This window comes from Mirounga angustirostris, unplaced genomic scaffold (genome assembly GCF_029215605.1).
Source record: "Mirounga angustirostris isolate CCGP_5_RB_7025 unplaced genomic scaffold, mMirAng1.0.hap1 SCAF_8, whole genome shotgun sequence".
Classification (NCBI taxonomy): Eukaryota; Metazoa; Chordata; class Mammalia; order Carnivora; family Phocidae; genus Mirounga; species Mirounga angustirostris.
Genome location: NW_026991716.1, coordinates 23,223,581 through 23,238,572, shown reverse-complemented (window position 1 = coordinate 23,238,572; position 14,992 = coordinate 23,223,581).

The window sequence follows — 14,992 nt, the reverse complement described above, 5'->3', positions numbered from 1 at the left end:
GGAGAAACCTCCCTCCAGGTTTCTTTGAGGGTCAGACAAGCCCTTTTCCTTGGGACACTCTAGGTTCATATCTCATGAACTTGTGGCTACGCTGCCACACCATACTTCTTGAGTGTTACTCCTTTTTGCTTATTTATTTTTTTGACCTACACCTAAGTTGTTTTTTTTTTAATTGAGCTGTAATTAACATGCTGTAACATTCACTCTTCTAAAGTGCATAATTCAGTGGTTTTAATATAATCACAGGGCCGTGCAACCATCACCGTTATCTCACTCCAGAACATTTTCATCACCCCAAAAAGAAATGCATACTCATCAACAGTCCTTCTCTCACTGTACAAATCCTTCGCTCCTAGCAACACTAATTTATTTTCCTGTCTCTATGGATTTGCCTATTCTAATTTTGTAGAAGTGGGTTCTATAATATGTGGCCTTTTATGTCTGGCTTCTTTCACTTAGCACAGTGTTGTCAAGGATCATCCACGTTGTAGCATGTATCAATACTTCAATTTTAAGGCTAAATAATATTCCACTGTATGGATATATATTTTTGTTTATCCACTCAACAGGTGATAGACATGTGGGTTGTTTCCATTTTTTGATTATTATGAATAATGCTGCTATGAACATTTAATTTTTTTTTTTAAGAGAGTGTGTGGGAGCTGGGGGACAGGAACAGCAGGGAGAGGGAGAGAGAGAATCTTAAGCAGGCTCCATGCCCAACATGGAGCCCCACACAGGGCTCAATCTCACAACCCTGAGATTATGATCTGAGCTGAAATCAAGAGTCAGATGCTTAACTGACTGAGCTCAATCAAGGTGCCCCATGAACATTTAATTCTAACTTAAATTGTGTACAAGTTATTGTGTGGATACTTAGTTCCAGTTCTCTTGGGTATATACCTAGGACTGGAACTCCTGTTTAACTCCATGTTTAACTCATTAAAGAACTGCCAAACTGTTTTCCAGAAGGGAAACACATTCATGTCCTCCAGCAATGTATAAGTGTTCCGATGTCTCCACATCTTCCTCAACGCTTGCTATTTGTCCATCTTTTTTATTTTAGGCCATGCTGGTAGGTGTGAAGGGAGATCTCATTCAGGCTTGGTTTGGTTTTTTTTTAACGATTAGTGATGATAAACATCTCTTCACATTCTTATTGGGTATTTGTACATCTTTTTTTAAATAAATATGTATGCAAATCCTTTGCCCATTTAAAAATTTGGTTATTTATCTTTTTGTTGTAGAGTTGTAAGAGTTTTTTTTATATTCTGGATATAGATTCTTATCATATATAAGATTTGAAAATATATATATTTTTTCATTTTGTAGGTTGTCTTTTCACTTTCTTGGTGATGTCCTTTAAAACACAAATATTTTTATTTTTGATGAAGTTTGATTTATCTATTGTTTCTTTCATTGTGCTTTCCGTGTCATGTCTAACTCAAGGTTACAAAGATTTACTCCTGTTTTCTTCTAAGAGTTTCATAGTTTTAGCACTTGTATTTAAGTCTCTGATTCATATTGAGTTACTTTTTATATGGCGTGAGGTACAGAACCAACTTTCTATCTTTCTTTCTTTCTTTCTTTTTTGCATGTAGACATGCAGTTATCCCAACACCATTTGTTGAAAAAACTATTCTTTTCCCCGTCAATTGTCTTGGCACCCTTGTTGAAAATCAATTATCTATAAATATATGAGTTTATTTTTAGACTTTCAATATATGTCTATCCTTATACCAGTACCACACTGTCTTATAATTAGTGCAGATTTGTCATAGGTTTTGAAATTGGGAAACCTGTATCTTCCAACTTTGATTTTTTTCAAAATTGTTTTGGCTACTTTGGGTCCCTTGCATTTCTATATGAATTTAGGATCAACTTGTCAGTTTATGTAAAAAAGGCAGCTAAGATTTTGACAGGGATTGTGTTGAATCCGTAGGCCAATCTGGAGAGTATTGCCATCTTAACATTATTTATTCTTCTCCAGTGTTATTCTTAAAAAACAAAACAAACCACAAACCTCAACAGCTACTTAACTCATATAACCACAATTATTGTTTTTTTTTTTTCATTTTTAAATCATTTGACTGTTTATGCCATAATCACATTAAAATTGGCAGAACTCCCATGACAGACAGGACAGAGACCTGTCATGAAAGGAAAAATAGTGAAGGTTTCATAAAGCTTGAGAGAAGTACCAGGGTTACACAGGATGGCCGCAGTGATCTGAGACAACAGGGCCACAGTGTCAGAGCAGGTAGGAACAGGGACTGCTACAGGAACAGTGGCCTGAGGCCACTGCTGCTTCCTAAGGGGGATTTCCTAATATGCTTGATAAGCTTATCACTCGAACAGATATACATGGAGTAGGGTACCACTTCTGCTGGATAAATTCTACAGGTTCCTGGGCAGGGTCTACAAATCTCATGTGATAAATGGTTGCTGAATTAGGATTTTGCAAAGGTAGTCCCATAACCAACATCCAGGGAAATTTTGCCACCAGTGAAACTCTTAGGCCAAAAAATAAATAGCCACACATACCAAACCTACACACCATGAATTAAAAAGGTGCCATGTTGGGGCTTATGAAAGAACCAGAGCGGGAAAGATTATCCAAACAGAAGATCCTCAGCCGAAAGATTAGCAGGCTCTGTCACCTCACCAGCTGCCCTCCGTTACTCCAAGTCCTTCTCTGATTTTTCCTTGAGAACTTTTTCTTTTCCTGTATTTTCTTTAATCTATAGAACTCTTCTCACTTTATCTCATCCAGCTCTGTGCAGGGTACGTTCAACCCGGGGAATGATGACATGTTCAATGGCACTGACACACCTGTTGGTTATCTTAATGGCTTCATCCAAAGTAACAAAGGAAGTCTGAAGTGAAGCTAGTTCCTCCAGTAACTACGCCACAGCTTTGGCATAGTTCCTCTTTAATTTTGCCAGCTGCTCCCCACCTCTGGCTAAACCACAATTATTGTTTTTCTACAGTGTGGATAGCTCCTATTTCCTCCAACTACCTTTTAAAATGGAATGCTTTGCCTTCTGAATGAATTGTTTTCTTTTACCAGACAAGCTCAACTATGTATATTTCTGTATTAGACCGTAATGATTCTTTTTGCTGAATTATTGGGAGTAAATACTATATGAATTTCACTAAAAGGTAGAAATGCCAAGGCAAAAAACAGACATTCAAATGATTGGTCAATTCGCCACAAAAGAATAGGTGGGTGTGTGATGAAAAGGAAAGGTTGAGGGTTTGCACACTACGACACTCTCCCAGAGTATTAGCAAGAGCAATTTTGAATCCCACCTGCTCTCCGTTGCTCTCCTTTGCACATCATTCTTTATTGTGCAGTTTTTAAACAGTACTTAATTTCCCCGAAAGTGGGGTGACCCAGGTATTCAGGTGATTTCATGGGCTTGTGTCTATAATGTAGATCGCATTTACTTTTTTTTAAGATTTTATTTTTAAGTAATCGCTGTACCCAACATGGGGCTCAAACCTACAACCCTGAGCCCAAGCGTCGCACGCTCCTCTGATGGAGCCAGCCAGGTGCCCCGAAGTCACACTTACTTTTAATGAAAAATTATAGTTGCCTGAGCATCCCCAGGTCTGGCTGCCAGAAACTAACCCCTCCACAGTGTCTGGGACTTGTCGCTATGAGTCCCTAGAGGGTGCTTCACATGTGCAGAGACAGTCTGTCAGCCGCAGCTACCTGCTCATCGTATTTGCCCCCTGCTGCCTCTTCTGCACTTGGCCCCCACCCCCACCCCGCCTTGTGTCTGCTCCAGGAGACACTCATGATTGCATTGTCAAAACCGTGCAAGGCTGCTATTTGAAGATTCATTTAAATCTCCCCAGAGGGGCAGAGATTGGGCACCAGAGCAATGCCATTTCTTTTTTTTTTTTTTTAAAGATTTTATTTATTTGACAGAGAGAGACACAGCGAGAGAGGGAACACAAGCAGGGGGAGTGGGAGAGGGAGAAGCGGGCTGCCCGCTGAGCAGAGAGCCCCAGATCCCAGGCCCCCGGGATCATGACCCGAGCCGAAGACAGACGCTTAACGACTGAGCCACCCAGGCGCCCCAGAGCAATGCCATTTCTGTATAGACAAAGAGAATGGTCTTCCCTACCCTAAATGTAACAATCAATTCTGCCCAGTCCTGAGTCTCTCTGAGTCACTCTTGAAAAATCCAAAAAACCTCGGGCCCTTTTATCCCTAACCGTACTGCAACCGCACTGAGGCACCTACAGGGGGAAAAGGCAGCATCTCATCTACATCATTTTCTTTTTCTTACTTCTACCTCACCCCAGCCTCTCCTTCTTCCTGGTGGCCAAACAGAAGCTGAATGAGTGTAAGAAAAAGACGGCTGGAAACCACCTTACTAACTCAGTGAGGTGTCTGCTCTCTGGGACAAACGTGATTTTCTGTTGGTTGAAAATGGTACCTACCCCCAAAAAGCCTTATGAGGATTAACTGAAGTAATGTAAAGTAATGTAAAAATACATGAAAATAATGCAAAATAAAGTAGTGCAAAAAAAAAAAAAAAAAAAAAAAAAAAAAAAAACCCTGGCACAAAGAAGACATTTTCTCTTGGGTTTTAATTTTTTTTTTTTTTAGAGAGGTGGGGGAGGGGCAAAGGGAGAGGGAGAATCTCATGCAGATTCCCTGCTGAGCGCAGATCCTGACTCAGAGCTCCATCTCAGGACCCTGAGGTCATGACCTGAGCTGAAATCAAGAGTCAGATGCTTAACAGACTGACCCACCCAGGCGCCCCTCTCCTGGGTTTTAAAATATCAAAAGTGACAAGATTCCTTTTCTGGTTGAAGGCACCTTTTCCAAGTATTTCTCACTGCCCCTAGGGAAATTTCCCCAGGGCCTGTGAGTCCAGAAAAGACTGCTGAGGTAGCCCCCCTCCTTCCTACGGACTTACATGGCTCCATCCAGTCTAGAGCACAGATCAAACTTAGAGTTAGAATTTCTTCCTTCTCTGCTCACTTGCCAGGCACTTGGGGATGATGGACTGCCTGTGTGTGGGTTTGGCCAGCTGGTGCCAGAACATGGGGGCATGGTGTCTCTTCTGAGCTTTTTGCCCAGGGCAGGAAGGGACAGAGGGTGTCCCAGCCCAGCCTCCTGCCCACAAGGCCAGGGCATTTCAGTACAGTCACTGCCCTTGGCTTTGACAAAAATAGAAGCTTGTTTCATCCACCCTGTGCAAGGTCTTTTCTGTGACTCCTCCTCCTCAGAGATCCCCACTGGCTATCAGGAAGCTGGTCCTCCTCCTCTACCCCCTGGGCCCTGCCCCTGCCCTTTCCAGAACCGCTTCTGAGGCAAGCACTGGTCAGCCACTGCATTCCTTTTCCTTTTGCCCCAATTTCAGCACAGGTGCTGCATCCAGGCACCCTGACAAAGTTGTTCCTTCTCCAATCTGGCCAGAAGAGGCCCTGCATAATTGTGCTCTGCCGTTCACCTGCTCCCCCACGGCTGTCCCCGACCCCACAGCAGGTGCTGCCCATTGCAAAATCTCCCAGGCCGAGTGAGGCATCAGAAATGCCAAACTGGGTTACATAAGTGGGTTAGGCAGGTGGCGGGTGAGGTACATTCTATAAGGAAGTTGTGAGTCAGGAGCCTGGCAACGTGAATTCTCAGTTCTCAGCTTGGTTTCATTTCAACAAGCAGTTACTGAATGTCTGGTGTGTTCGCAGAAGTGTGAGAGATGATTCTAGATGTTGGAATACAGAAGTAGAAGGAGGGCTCTGTGAACCAGGCCCTGAGGACACAAATACCACAAGACACAGGCTCCAACTCAGATAGTCCCCTGTCTACGGGGGAGTCAGACACAGGAAGCAGTATATACACTACATTGTGACCGGATGATAGTGACAATGCATACAAGGTACAGAAGGAAAAGGGAGTAATTCTCTCTGGAGAGTTTTCAGGGAGGCAGAGGTGATATTTAAGCTGGGTTTTGAAAAATGAATACAAGTTTTCCGGGTGCATAAGAGCATAGAAGACCATCTTGTTAGAGCCAACAGGGTCTCTGAACTCCCAGAGGGTGAACTAGAGGGGAATGTGCACCAGGAAGGAACCTGAGGGGGACTTGGTGCCTCCTGCAATCTCTACCAGCACTCTTCAAGGCCATCTGTAATAAGCAACCTGAGCAAAAATGGTGAGCTTGCTCTGTGGACTCCACTTCAAAACAAGTCCGTACCCTCCCCTTTCAATTCTGTATATTAACTTGAGTTGCCCCTGGGGGATGTGGCGCCTCGGGGACAGAGAAAGTGACAAGTGGTTCCAGACGACTGGGACAGAAACAAGAATAGATCAGACCATAGAAGGCATTGGATGCCATGTGAAAGGGCTTACATCTCATCCTGAGGGCTGGAGCGTGAAAACTAGTGGCCATGAGATGGATTTATTTATTTATTTATTTTTTTAATCTTAAGGACTTGTTTTGTTTCACTCTTACAAAGTTTTACAAGTCAGTACCTCCCTGGCATCCCTTGGAAGAATCAGATCTGGCATCACTGGATTCCTGGTCCTGTAATGAGCTGCCTCCTCTAAACCAGGTCGGGGCTTTTTATTGGCCCCAATCCCTGCCATTTCCTCAGGCTTCCAGGCAACCTTCTGGGCTCTGCAGGCAACTGGGAGCCACTAGTTTGAAGTAGGAGAATCCAGTGGTAGGATTTGGATTGATAAGATTGGTTGGTGACTGGATTTGAGAGGAGGGCATTGGAAGCAGGGAGACCTGTGGGTCAGCATTAGGGAGGAGGGGACAGATTCAAGTAACATCAGAAACGTGCCCCTCATGGGCCCAGGTGCAGATGTATATACACACTCTCTAAATATGGCAAAATAGTTCCTGCTTCCTCAACACTTTTGAGTTCTTGGATTTCTTACGATTTCTTTACCCTCTCTAGATTTATGTCCAATTTAAAGATGATTTCTTTTGACAGAGGAGGGAAGTACAAATATTTTTTTTTCCTAGGGCTCGTTGCTCCTCTCTGTCCCCTTCTCTCCCCTCAAATGTGGAGCTGGGTTGTGGCTGAGAGAGAACATCAAATCTTGGATCATTGATTTTCTGACCTCAGAGGACCCCTTGCAGGATGAAGCCTCATACTTTTCAAGCTTCCCCAGTGTTCATCCCCCAGAGAAACGTGTCCTATTCGTCCCATATCCAGCAAACACCTATTAATTAACTGGAAGGAGAAAAAAAAAGAGAATAGTAGGGGAAGTATGGTGGGGCAGTAAAAGAGTAGGTACCCTCACTGACCCCAGGGCAGTATGTAATCCACAGCAAATCTCTTTCCAAATTATAACAATGGCTTGTAGAGGAAAGGAAGAAGAGAAACCCTAAATTCCAGTCCTACCTCCAACATCTGCTCCCTCTCCATTGTTGGGTGACCTTCCTAGAGTGGCTCTTGGTCTCCATTTCTGCAGCAGGATGGAAGAAAGATTGTGTAATGCCAGTCAAGGGCCAAGCAATTGAAAAGCAAGTGGTATTATTCATCTGGAAATTGATCTAGCCAGGCTTTGTCTCAGCTGCTAGAGCTAATTTCATTCACAGGTGCCATGTTATTTACTGATTTAACAATCTCTTTCAGTGCCACTTCTCAGCATTGCACTTTTAAGTAAAATAACCTTCCTGTGTGTGTGTCTTGATTACATATGTCACTGGAGACAGAAATAAAGGTTTAAGATTTCCTGCTAGGTGTTTGCTCTTCCTGGCTTGGATCAGGCATGGCTGCTGGCTATCGGGTTGCATGCACCAGCTGTGGTGTGGGGAGTGGGGGGCAGGGACTAGAACAGAGACTCCCTCGTTCATTCAACAAACATTCTGTCTTAGGCTGGGTTCTCAGGAAGCAGATCCCGAGTCAAGGACTTGAGAGCAAGTCCCTTACTGGAGAACCAAAGAAAATGCCAGTTGTGAGGTGAAGAAGGAAGACAGTTGTGAGGTGAGGAAGGAAGACAGCCAATCAAGAGTGGATTGTTGGGTCAGCTGGGAAACTTTGCAATCTGGTGTAGAACACATGCCTCAGAGTTATTCCACCCAAGGGTTGAGGGAACTGGGATATTTGGACACCAACTCCCTAATCATTGATTGAGGACTGTTCCCAGGGAGCATGAATTCCCTGGAACTTCAGCCCTGCTACTGGAGTAGGCAAAACAGGCTTTGGTGGCCAGAGAAAGTGTTCAGCCAAAGGAGTGCAAATACTGGTAGCTGGAATTGGGACGAGCCTGGGCTAAAATGATAAGGACAAGAGACTGTGGATAGGGCAATGACAGCATCTGCTCCATATTCACTGAAGACTTCCTGTGTGTCAGGCACAATCATATAATGGCCACTGAGATGGATTTTGTTTCTGTCTTCACAGAATGTACAGCTTAGTGGAGGAGACAAACAAGTAACCAGGCAGTACCCAAAAGATGGGGCATTTTGTGATGGTAAAAAAGAGAAGTGTGTCAGGGAAGGCCTCCTGGAGAAGGTGTCATCTAAGCTAGACCAGCATTAGGACTAGAAATAGCCTCATTTGGGAAGATTAGCATATGCAAAGGTCCTGAGGAGAGTGAGTTTGTGGCAAGCTTTGAGAAACCACAGAAATTTGGTATGGACAGAGTTCAAGGTGAAGATTCTGGAGGAGAAGCAGATGATGGAGAACTTGGAAATCTGGCTGGACAGTTCCTAGAGCCAGTTTCTTCCTAAAACCAAATCTACTTCCAATGACTATTTCAAGTCCTCAAGTGGTTGTCGCTAGAATCTTCCTCTCTATTTTAATCTTGCATGCAACCATTTATTTTATGCATATTCTAACAGAACAGAATCTTTTAGACACTTTAAATAGAAAACCTAACAAAGGTTTGTTTGATCTTGTTACAGATTAAATTAACATATAATTGGCAAATTATTCCTATTCTTAGATTCAATGGCTGGTTCAAATAGTATTTATAAAGAGCTCCTGCCCTTAAGAGACTCAAAATATGTAATGGAGTGTGGCATATTGTATTTCTGAAAGATGGTTACAATGATACCTCCTAACCCACACTCTTTATAATATGATTTGCTACTCCTCCCTTTGAGTGGTGGGCCCTCTGTTTCTTCCTCTTGAATTTGGATGGGCTTGTGACTACTTTGGCAGAGATACTATGTGACTTTTGAGGCTAGTTCATAAAAAGTAAGCCCCACCTTGGTTTTCTAGGGATACTTGTCTTTGGAGCCCTGAGCCCCCATGTAAGAGGTTGGAGGCCAGCATGCTGTGAGGTCACAGGAAGAAGTCATGTTTGGTAGTTCAGGCCCATAGTCCCAGGCGCAGTTCCAGTTGCAGTTCAACTGCCAGATATATTAGTGAAGACACCTCTAGGTGTCCAGGCATTTAGTCAGTCCCAGGCTTTGAACTCTCCTAGAAAGAAATGCTTCATGTCTTTTGCTTAGAGGATATCAGAATATACTCAGTATGATATGAGGCAGTGGGACAACTTTTCCTCTACTTCAAAGGGGGAACCCGGGGCAGGATGTGGGCACAGGGAGGAAGCCTCACCGTGGAATGCAAATAGAAGACAGGGGAGGCAGGGAGAAACCAGGCCACTGGTGACATCATTTGATTTGCTACATAAACCCTTGCTGGAAACTAGTCCTAGCTCTAGACTAGGAGTCCTTCATTATGCGAACTTGTTTTAATTGGATTTTCTGTGGCTTGCAACAAAAAGAGTCCTAAATGATAGTGAGAGATAGGATTTGTTATCTGTGAAGGCGGTGAAGCATTTCAGGCAAAGGGAAAGGGAAATATCTTCTAAGTGTGTATCATGGTGGGGCAGCACCTGTTGTATAAGAAGGGAGAAAAGTTCTCAAGCCAAAATCATGCATTTGCTGTAATGTTTCCCAAAGTTACTTTTTTTTTTTCCTTTAGTTGGTGGATAATGTGTATAAGCCCACTGTAAGACAGGCACTGTGCTGTGTGTTGGGGATAAGACATCAAATAAGAGAGTGGTGGTCCCTGCCTTTGTGGAAGTTGCATTCCAGCTGGAAATACGGACATTAGGATGGTTACAAATAGAATGGTCAGGTTGCAGGAGGAATGGAAGATGCTCTAGAAGCTGTAATAGAACCTCACCTAGGTTGAGAGGAGGGGTGAAGACAGGCTTCCTTGAGAAAATGACATTTAAGCAGGGCCTAAAAGATGAGTGAAGATTTAGTTAGTTGAGGGTTCGGGGAATATTAGGGGTGGAAAGAATAGCACATATTTGGCTATAGGACTTCTAAAGGCTTTGAAAGTATAAATGTGCATTGTGAACCCCAAAAGGGGCTAAGGTATGCAGCATCCTCCAGGCTTGTTGACATGGGGCTGTGATTTATTTGAAGAGCATCCTGTAGGACTTAGAAAAAACAGGCAAGGCTTGGGGAATGAACAGAAGTGTTCTGGAGGCAGAGGGAACATGGTCCTGATTCAGATAAAGACCTATGTATTAGAATAGAGGGTGATGATAGATGGATGGATAGATAAATAGATAGAGATGAATGAAATGGATGGATGGATGGATGGATGGATGGATGGATGGATGGATGGATGGTGGATGGATGGATGGATGAAAGGATGGGTGGATGGGTGGATAGGTAGATGGGTAGAAGGATGGATGGATGGTTGCATGGTAGATGCACAAAGAGAGAAACATTAGATAGGGTCCAGAGTGGTCAGCATAGACAGGACTTTGAATGTTAGGATACATAGTGTGTTGGTGTCTGAGTGTTGAGTCATAGCTGAGGTTGTATGTGAGAAGTCTGGGAGCAAGGAGGAGGGTTGCAGCAATCCAGGCATGAAACAATGAAATTCTAATGGGAAAGTTGGGGTGAGGGGGTGGAGAGAAAGGGATAAATTTAAGAGACACTGCAGTGGAGGAACAGGCAATTAACAATAGATATCAAGTGAAAAGAAGGCAAGAGGAAGGAAAGTTTAGAGACTGGCTTTTGGGAGGAAGAAGATCTCTAGAAAGAAATGGAAAACTTCTTTCTTTCTATCAATTAATAGTTCACTGTGCAATGGCAGAAAAAAATCTCAAGTCACCAGGTTCCTAGGCATTTGCCAGATCATTGGCAGTGCTGGTAAATCCAGGAAAGCAGAGATAGAAGACAAGAGTTATGGTAAATAGAAGCTGGGATATTTCCCGTGGGTTTTGATCATCTGTGTCATCTATTACCTCGGCCCCTGAGAGCTGCCTCTATTTTTGTTCACAATGGTCCACATGAGTGACATCGTCTACCTCAAACCTGTGCAGCCCCATTTCAGTAAGAGGAGAGAGTGATAGAAATTTCCTTTCAGGTCAGGATGTTATAACAGATAAAAAAGAGAAGATATTTAAGAGAAAAATAACCCAGCAGTACACCATTCATCAATTTCTCCCTCTCCCTCCCTCTTTCATCTTGCCTGACCTAATACCCTGAAACATCCATGATAAGAAATGTAGGCACAGATAGCTTTCTATGGAACAGGATCCTCACAGAGCACAACCATGATTAATATAGCCCCACACACAGGTGATGTTTTTATTCCCTAACTGCCACTCATTCCGCTGGGGAATCGGCGCCCTTCTCTCTGTCAGAGTCAGGATCGGCCGTGCGGGCCCTGGAGATCACAGCCAGATGCACAGTGCTGCCTGTTGTGGACTCTGAAAGAGTCTTCCAGAAACCCATGACCCCGAATCCTTCTGCCATTCCCTAATATTTATATTTGAGGTTGAGTGCCACCCTTGACACAAACATTTCTTGTGGTCACCCTTTGACATCCTCTATAAGGAGCTGTCGACGAATCACTGTCACCTGGGATCCTGACTCATGGCTCAGAAACATCCAGTGGGGTTTTGCTGGGGTTGGAATGAGCATTCACATTCCATCTGATTCAGGGAAAGTCTCCTGAGCATCTCTTTTGCACTAGACCCAGTGCTCAGTGCTGGGCTAGACTAGTGACAGGGACAGACATGGGACAATTAACACAGAAACAGCCTGTGACCAGGCCTACAGAGGCTGGGACTAGGGGCTGGAGACACAGGAAGGGGATTATGGCAGGTGCCAAGAGGAAGTGATACTTGACCTTGCAGAGTGAGTAGGATTTTGGCGGCTGGAGAAAGATATCCTGGAAGAGAGACCCGCATGACTCTCTGACCTTATTAGAGGCAAAAATAATAAGAGTAGGCCCAGTCTCTGACATCAGGGAGCAGAGGGAGCCATGTGGCCTAAAGATAAGACTTTGTAAATGTCATGCTCACTTCTTTATGAATAACAATACAATAACAGCGGAATTCTAAGGGGTGTACGTGCCAGGCACACTGCTCTGTGCTGTACCTGAAATTTCTTTCAATTCTGGACAGTCTATGGAGGCAATGAACGGTATTACTTTCCTTTTATGGGCAAGGAAGCTGAGACTTGGAGAGTTTCGGTAAGGTGTCGAGGTCACACAGCCGGCAGCCCTCACCCCAGCTCTGCCTGCCCCACAACCCAGGCCCCATCCCCTCTGGCTTGCAGGCTGGGAGGAGGGTTGTGTGCTAGAGTCTCCAAACCTCGGGGCTCCTGGGTGGCTCAGTCGGTTAAGTGTCCAACTCTTGATTTTGGCTCAGGTCATGATCTCAGGGTTGGGAGATTGAGCCCCACGTGGGGCTCCACGCTCAGCAGGGAGTCTGCTTGAGATTCTCTCTCTCCCTCTCCCTGCGCCCCTCCCCCCACCTCTCTCTCTAAAACAAAAAATAAATAAATCTTAAAAAAAAAAAGAGTCTCCAAACCTGGCTGAGCTCTTAAAATATACAGATTCTCTGACTCCATTCCCAGAAATGTGATTCAGTGGGTCTCAGGGAAAGGCCAATGCTCTGTACTTTTAGAGACTTCCCAGGATGATTCTGATGGGAAACAACACAGTACCTGTGAACCTTGCAGGGCGGCTTCTGTCCAAACCAACCTCTGGAGCTTTGCTGCCTTTTCAGTTCCCATCTCAGTGGGAAGGATGTTTGACACAACTTAAAAGTCGGTCTTCTATACCTCGCCCTGCTGCCACCAGCTGTCTGATTTTGGACGAGTCACATGGCCTTTGGGGTTTTCATTCTTTGTATGTCAGAGTTGGGGGTGGACCAGATGACTCCTGATATTACCTCAGGCTTCATCATTCAACAATTCTGCTGAGCAATGACAGAGCCCCCGCTATTAGGATATGACAAATTCAGTAACTGGAGCTCAGAAACTGTATTAGTTTTCTAGGGTTGCTATAATAAAATGTCATAGACCGAGTGGCTTGAACAACAGAAATTTACTGTCACACATTTCCGGAGGATGGAAGTACAAAATTCAGGTGTCAGCAGGCTGGTTCCATCTGAGGCTGTGAGGGAAAATCTGTTCTAGACTTGTCCTCTGACTTCTGGTTGTTTGCTGGCCATCTATGGGGTTCCTTGGTTTGTAGAAGCATCACCCCAATCTCTGACCCAATATGATGTTCTTCCTGCGTGTGTGTATGTGTGTGTGTGTCTGTGTCCAATTTTCCCCTTTTCGTATTGGAGTAGGACCCACCCTAGTCCACACTGACCTCATCTTAACTAATTATATTGGCAATGACCCTATTTCCATATAAAGTCCTATCCTGGGGTACTGGGAGTTAGGAATTCAACATATGAATTTTTAGAGGACCCAATTCAAAACACAACAAAGTCCAAGTGAAAAACACCACTAAAGAAAACACCACAGTCACTTGATATTGAGTTGGATTTCTACATCAGTCAGAATGATTTGTTGCAAACAATAGAATCCACTCATGCCAATTTATGCTGGGAAGGAATTTATTAAAGGATGTTTGCTAACTCCAGAGGGGCTGCTGGGTCAGGAAGGACACCCACATTGCACTGTGGTCCTGCCTTAGTGCCTATGATTAGGCACAGACACATAGTTCCCAGGGCATCACTTGCTGCTGGGTGTAGGATCTGGGCCACCGCCACCCAGCATAGCCAAGGGATGAGTACCGTGCAGGGCCTGCTGCCATGCATGGCTTCCTTCACAGCAGAATCTCACACAAGTGTGTCTTATACTCTCTTAGTGGGATACTGTGGCAAAACTATATTGAAATGGAAAATGTACATACCCTTTGACTCAGCAATTCCTCTCCTAGGACTTTTGTCAGTGCCCAGAGATATATTTATGAATATGCTTAGAGTGTGGCTTATATAAACCAAAACACCTCAATATCCATCAGTGGTAGACAGTTAAATAAACCATGATAAAAGTATGCCCAGGAGTGAGGTTATATTAAATGTAATGATATAAATCAGTGGTTCTGAGCTCGGTCATACCCCCTGACCCCTTTTTATAATAAATGTTTATAATGCTCCCTTTACTATCCTGAAACAAAATTCATAGATAATATAACCTACACACGCTTCTTTAAAAATCAATATAATGACACAATGAATCACACACATAAGTTTAAAAGATCAATATATTGCCTTCACTGTAACAGAAAAGAGAAATGGGAGGAGGGGAACTGACAATGAAATGTTTCAATATATAAATGTACAGATGGGAGCACTCTGGGAGACATACGAAAGCCAAATGCAGACCCTTTAGCTGTGTGCACAGGGAATTCCAATCTCATTAGCTGCTTTGCTATTGATGATGGGATTATCCACAATGGACAAAGCAAGGTACAACCCTCCCTAGATATCCCTCTACATTTCCGGAATATGTAATGTATGTTAAAACCCTGCAAAAAGTATTTGTGTCTAAATTAAAATGAACTTTGGATCTTAGCTCAAATTATTCTAAATAGGCTTTTCAACGTCACAAATGTCTTGGGTGATATTTCAAAATTATGACGGTTACTTCTTCATGTGAAGGACTAACTTACATGGTATAGAATGCTCTCAGCATCACTAGGCCCCCACCCACTAAATTCCAAGAACCCCTCCTACCCAAAAAAAAGAACCCCCACAAATTTCCAATACATTTCTGCTATGGGGGAGAATGCT